The 6,071-nt window shown below is 41.7% G+C and overlaps 4 non-coding genes across 4 annotated transcripts; all 4 read left to right on the top strand.

The window, feature by feature from the left end:
* Positions 1–256: 256 nt before the first annotated feature.
* On the top strand, positions 257–407 carry LOC136525065 (small nucleolar RNA snoR2/U65). The gene has a single exon (XR_010776394.1). It is a non-coding gene; the product is annotated as a small nucleolar RNA snoR2/U65 (small nucleolar RNA).
* A 70-nt stretch (positions 408–477) lies between these two features.
* Positions 478–596, top strand: LOC136524951 (small nucleolar RNA SNORD14). Its single transcript, XR_010776296.1, has one exon. It is a non-coding gene; the product is annotated as a small nucleolar RNA SNORD14 (small nucleolar RNA).
* Positions 597–670: 74 nt separating this feature from the next.
* LOC136524940 (small nucleolar RNA SNORD14) lies at positions 671–789 on the top strand. Its single transcript, XR_010776286.1, has one exon. It is a non-coding gene; the product is annotated as a small nucleolar RNA SNORD14 (small nucleolar RNA).
* An 83-nt stretch (positions 790–872) lies between these two features.
* Positions 873–988, top strand: LOC136524963 (small nucleolar RNA SNORD14). The gene has a single exon (XR_010776307.1). It is a non-coding gene; the product is annotated as a small nucleolar RNA SNORD14 (small nucleolar RNA).
* Positions 989–6,071: the final 5,083 nt, after the last annotated feature.

Raw genomic sequence — 6,071 nt, 5'->3', positions numbered from 1 at the left:
GCAGTGTAGCCTGAACTTTTTGAGATGCTCGTGCTCACTCTGTCCCTGGTGTTCAGTGATCTTTGTTGCGCTGAATGACTAGAATAGGTGCCTTGGTCTACTGTCTATGAGTAGGTCTTGGTTTATACGACTGAGCTTGAGTGTGTGATTTAAATTGGATCTCTGAGGGATTTTGCAGAACTGCCACTGTGTTTAAATTTTGCATGTTTGTATTGTGCTGGTCTGTCGATCTTGATGCCAATGCTAAAGTAGTTTGGGTCTGATGCCATGTCTCTGGTACCTAAGAGCTTTCACCATAGATGCTATGATTAGGCCGATACAAAGTTGTTTCAATGTTTCATATGTTCATAGGAACCCGGGGACGGCTTCTCTATCTGTCCACAGAGCCGGTTTCTGTGATTACATTCATTCTTTATTATAATTATTTTTATTAATGCTTTGCTTTTAGCTTATTTTTTCTGTCCACTTTTATGCATATGGCAGTGATGATAAAGATAAGGCTTGTTTCTCAACATTCGCATTAGCTGCCTAAGAGCTTTTGCCCTGCCAGGCTTGAGAGCTTGTGCTGTTAAATCCTTCCTTGGATGTCTGAGCCATATCTGTTCTTGTCTAGCTCTTCATTTTTCAGTGCATTCTGTATATTGTGCAGTTTTTATTAGCTGTTGTGCATTGCAAATGATGATAAAGTCAAGGCTTGTTTCTCTACATTCGCAGTTGCCGCCTAAGAGCTTTCGCCCTTCCAGGCTTGAGAGCTAGTGCTGCTAAATCCTTCCTTGGATGTCCGATGCAATGCAATACCCTCATGTTTGGTATTTTCCTACAGATGTTTCCTTCATTTGTTTGTTTATGTGACTTGATTTCTGAGCAGTGGTGTCCTATGATGACAAAATCAAGGCTTGTTTCTCTACATTCGCAGTTGCCGCCTAAGAGCTTTTGCCCTGCTAGGCTTTGAGAGCTAATGCTGCAAAATCCTTTCTTGGATAAGGTTTTTTTGTGTGTGGGGGGGCTTTTTTCTTTTTAGTTTTTTTTCCTTTACCTTCTTAGTGTCTTTGTGTGTGTTTTTTTCCTGTGCGTGCGTGCGTGCGTGTGTGTGTGTGTGTTTTCTGCTGTTTTTTTTTGCCTTGCCTATTTTGCTCTTTTTTGGGTGTGTTTGTGTGTGTGGGGGGGGGGGGGGGGGGGGGGGGTTCTGTGGCTGTGGTTTGTATTTGTTTTGTGTGGGGGTGATAGGCGCCTGAGTTCTTAGTGATGATTTGGTCTAAATTTTAATGCATGATATTTTTTGTTTTAATTTTTTTGGGGTGTGTGTCTGTGGTGATTTTTTTATTTTTAACACTTTTTGTAAACTAATTTTATATCTAACACTGTTTTTTTTCTTTCAAAACTAACATTTTTTGTCGCGCCTATTGCCATGGCGCGGTGAAACGTCTGTGCCGCTCCATGCATGGTGGCGTGGCGGGAGGCTGACGTGGTGACGACCGGAGCGCTGATCGGTGACGTGGCAGGGTCTGACGCGCCACCGATCTTGGCGCGGCAGTGACGCGTCATAGCCCATGATGTGGCAGGACCAGATAAATAACGCCCGCGAGCCGCCCTCCCTCCCTCGTGCCCGCGAGCCGCCCGCAGCGCCGCCGCCGCCGCGCCTGCATGCCGACCGCCACGTCTGCCGTGCCACGCACGCCGACGCGACACGGACGCCCTCATTACAGTTCAACCCTCATTGAGGTGAAATTTGGTGCCTATTTTTTCATAATCAAAACCCTCGTACCTTGACTACCCCTTTATATTAATTGTTAGCCATTAGATTGAGAAATTCTTTTAAAATATACTTTAGCCGTTAATTTATCTTACATTGTATTATTATTTATATACTTTAATTGTTAATTTTCTTACAATGTATTATTAATTGTAGCGAAAACAAATGTCTAATTAAAAGGCACGTGGAGTATAAATCTATTTATGTGTTTTTTGTGCACTAGACATACATATATATAGCGACAAATTTGGTTGGTTGAGTTTTTATGATTTAAATTGTTATATGCTTGTTTTCTTACATGGAAATATTAATCCAAATGATCATTTTACTCAAGCATATATTGAAAGCACTATAACCTCCAAAATCATGCACAACATCGTCGATATCGTACTGCTATGAGTCCATCATAGCATTGTACGAAAAATGTAGACAGCTTGTATTTTTAGACATATTAGTATAGAGTATAGGACTAAGTATGACACACATGATAGTTCTCAATTAATTCATCTTATACTGGGCTACTCATCCCTAGGTTAAAATTATAATGAGCTGCTCTAGCAAACGCAGACAAGCTATTGTAATAATTTAATAAGAAACACTGGTGGACAACAGGTCCTTACATAGAAGTTGCTTCTTTTCCTAGTGAAGTTGTTTAATATGTCTATTAATGTTACTTTGAATATATACATGTGCTTTCATATTGTGTTCGTATTGCATAACAAGTAGTTCAAATTTTGTAATGCTACGTAATATTAATTTGAATATTGTTAATTTGAATACTCTAACCCTTTGTTTATCAATTTGTAACAGGATGGCCCCTCTCTCGCAGCACCCGTTGTACCCCTTCTTGAGGTGGAGTACGATGATCAGCACCGAACACACATCTTGAGTGACACTGACGCATAGGTGGCCTTGCCTCTTTTGAGGCCCCGCACGCACACCAGGGCGCACCAGTGGGACAAGCGTTACGCGCCGTACATACGGCGTGCCGGTTTCCTCGAGCTTGTTCGTGTTGTCAACTACGGTCTTCAGTCCCTTAACCCAACACTATTTATTGCAGCTGTAGACAGGTGCGAGTGGCTTGTTTGTACGTAAACATTCTTATAACAAATCTGAGGCAACTAACAGTCGTTCTATTCTTATAACAGGTGGAGGCATGAGACCCATACGTTCCACCTACCTTGTGGTGAGATGACCTTGACCATGCGGGACGTGAAGGCTATCTTTGACCTTCGGTTGGGGGGACTTTTAGTGACAGATATAGTTGACAACGATCACTGGAGGGAGCTGGTGGCTCAGTTTACTATCTTTCTTCCACCGAACGACGATGTTTCCAAGAAAAATAAGTGAGCAATTCAAGCCTATTTAATACTTGCATTGCTTTTCTGTAGCCATTATAGCACCTGGTTTTAAGAACAAAATCAGATACACACCATATGTGAGTCCAGGAAGTCAAATCTCACATATAGCTATAAATAAGGATAATATCAAAAGATAATGCTTAAATACATAGAGTAACAGTATAAAGACTATATCCTCAGAGTATAGACAGCGGAAAGAACTCCAATCTTTAGGCGAAGACTCCAAATTCACAGGGACAACTGACTGGTTGATCACAAGTCTAATTTCTCCAAACTCTAGCAATCTAGTACCCATCCGGGATTTTTATCCAAATAATTAAAAAATAAAGCAAGCGTAAGTACATGTCGTACTCAACAAATATAACATGGGGTTCATGAGGCTCAAACGATTGACACTGGTTTAACTGCGATTAGTTTTTAATGAGTCATCTTTTAGCAATTGGGTGGCAACAAGTTTATTACAAGCCCATAAACACATGATCAGGTAAACATGAATAATGAATAGCATAAACAATAATCATTCATGAGCATCTTTATCATCAGTATCATCAAGGTTCATCATCATTAACCATTAGTGATCATCTATTCCGTATGGCTTCCAAGGTCGCTCGTGACCGTGAGCACGGCTGATATACTGGTTTTACACTCTATAGAGGTTGTACACTTTCACTGTGAGTCGTGATTTACCCTTTCGCCCGAGGTAGCTAATCTCTTGACCCATTTCCAAGGACGGTCAGCAGGGTTCACTATGAAGCCTTTTAAAGGTTTATCGAACAAGTTAGGGCCATTAGATTCACTTGGCAAACAGATGTAGGAACTCCCTTCCCGATGACACAATGACACGCAACCTATACACAAGGGGACAGAGGCTGTCCTATACCCGATTCGTCAAGTCATTCTTACGCCAATAAAGGTAACCACTAACAAGCTAGAAAAAGTCTTCATACTGAGCTAAAGCCAGATCCATATTGCCCTCACAGCTGTACTATAAGCCTCGGATGATCACTTACAGATAAGTCCTTAGGGAGAGCAATCTAGAGCATCATAAAAATAGCCCAATGCTCTAGCCCCCTTATTCCATATTGCTAAAAAGCATCTTTTAGTGTTTATTGCATATACCATTAGTCAAGTTATAAGATCATGGCTTTAGTTGAGCACTAGCATCATACTACCCAATGTAATACCCCATAGGTATCAAGGTACAAGGTAACAAAGTACTAGAAAATTCTTAGTGGCAGTCAAGGTAGACACATATAGTATGAATTAAATAATTAAAGGTGTATAGGACAACAAGGAAGATCACATACTATACTTGCCTTAAACATCGATCCTTCGGTAAGCTTTAGTCTTCAATGTTTTTCTTCTTCTTGATCACCACGTATATCTCACCGACTGGATGAAATCATACAACACCACACAAGCATCCATACAATCATACATGAAGCAAATAATAGAACTAAATTAGAACAATACACCAAACATAAAATCAAGATGAAAAGTTTATAAAACGAATCTACGTCTCACTACGAACACACAGACACGAAAAGCACACTAGTCGAAGCTACGGTTGAAAAGATACAACTACCGTGAGATCTACTCATAAAACTATTAGCTTCATGTGTTTTAATGGTATAAAACAGATATAAGATATTTTATAGAGATTATAATTTAAGTCAAATTTAGATTTGAATTATAAAACTAAAGTGAAACAAATCATATTTTATTTGCAAAACCCAGTTGCATAATTATTAATCAAGATATGATTTAAACCATAAAATTTTAAAAAATAGTAATATGGTAACCACTGTTACTAACGCGTAGATCTCATTGCTATGAATCTAACGCAACTTGAATGGGCTAAAACGGAGTTAAAATGTAGAAGATATGAATTAAATAAGATTTCCTTTATTAAAATATTAGATTAAATCTAACCTCAAATTTTAAAAGTTGAAAACATATTTAACAGTAATATGAACATATAGATTATGAAATTACGAACCTAACGCAAGTTGAACGGGTCAAATCGGAGTTAAAACGAAGAAATTATGGCTAAAACAAAATCAGTGGCAAATCTGTAAATAAGTGAAAACGTATTTTTGAAGTCAACCGAGAAAAATACGCTTTTTCAAAGAACAAGGCGTAATCTGCGGATTACACTTTGGACCGTGGGTTCTATTATTGAAAAACATCGGGTGTCTTTAACAAGATGGCCACGCGAAGGGGTATCTGCCATCCACGTCCGTTGAATCCGAGATGGACGGTGGAGATTAGATCGGGCGGATGAGATGGAAAGCTGGCCGCCGGAACAGTGGCCGTCGATGGCGATTTGGCCGGCGTTTGGCGATTGCTCGCCGACGCAATTGGGGAAAACTCCTATGGGCTCAATTAGGCTCGGATTTTGGCACGGGAACTAGAGAGGGCTAAGCCAAACTCTACTGGACGATCTGTTGCAACTATTGGCGAGCAGAGCTAGCTAGTAGCATGCCATGGCGGTGGCGGAGCGACGGCGTAGCGTTGCAAGGTGACTCAGAGCGAGGGAGAGGGCGTGAAGGGGTTATGCGGGTTCAAGAAGTTCACGCGAAGCTCTTTGAGATACTTACCGTGGTGGAGGGCGTCTAATCGGCTCGGCGACGTCGGCTCTTCTCGACCGAAATTGGAGGGGCGGCGCTAGATGGCTGTGGGCTCTTTGGCGAGGCGGAAGCTGCGGCATTGGAGGGCGGAATAGGGAGGCGGCGTGGCTCGGCCGGCTATTTATGAGCCAGGCAGCCTTAGGGCGCAAGCTACCGAGGGGAAGGCGCAATGGAGAAGGATACGGTAATGGCGAAGGAGTCTGTGCCGGTTACATGCTAGAAGATAGAGCTGACAGGTGGGCTTGGGCGGTCGGCGATAGAGGAAGAGAAGGAAAACGGTGGCTTCCGCGCTGAGCTGGGCGAGTGGGCCTGCTGCGGCAGAGCTGC

Source organism: Miscanthus floridulus, chromosome 18, assembly GCF_019320115.1.
Source record: "Miscanthus floridulus cultivar M001 chromosome 18, ASM1932011v1, whole genome shotgun sequence".
NCBI classification, from domain to species: Eukaryota; Viridiplantae; Streptophyta; class Magnoliopsida; order Poales; family Poaceae; genus Miscanthus; species Miscanthus floridulus.
Note: the sequence above shows the minus strand (reverse complement) of the source record. Positions and strands in the feature narration are given on the sequence as shown.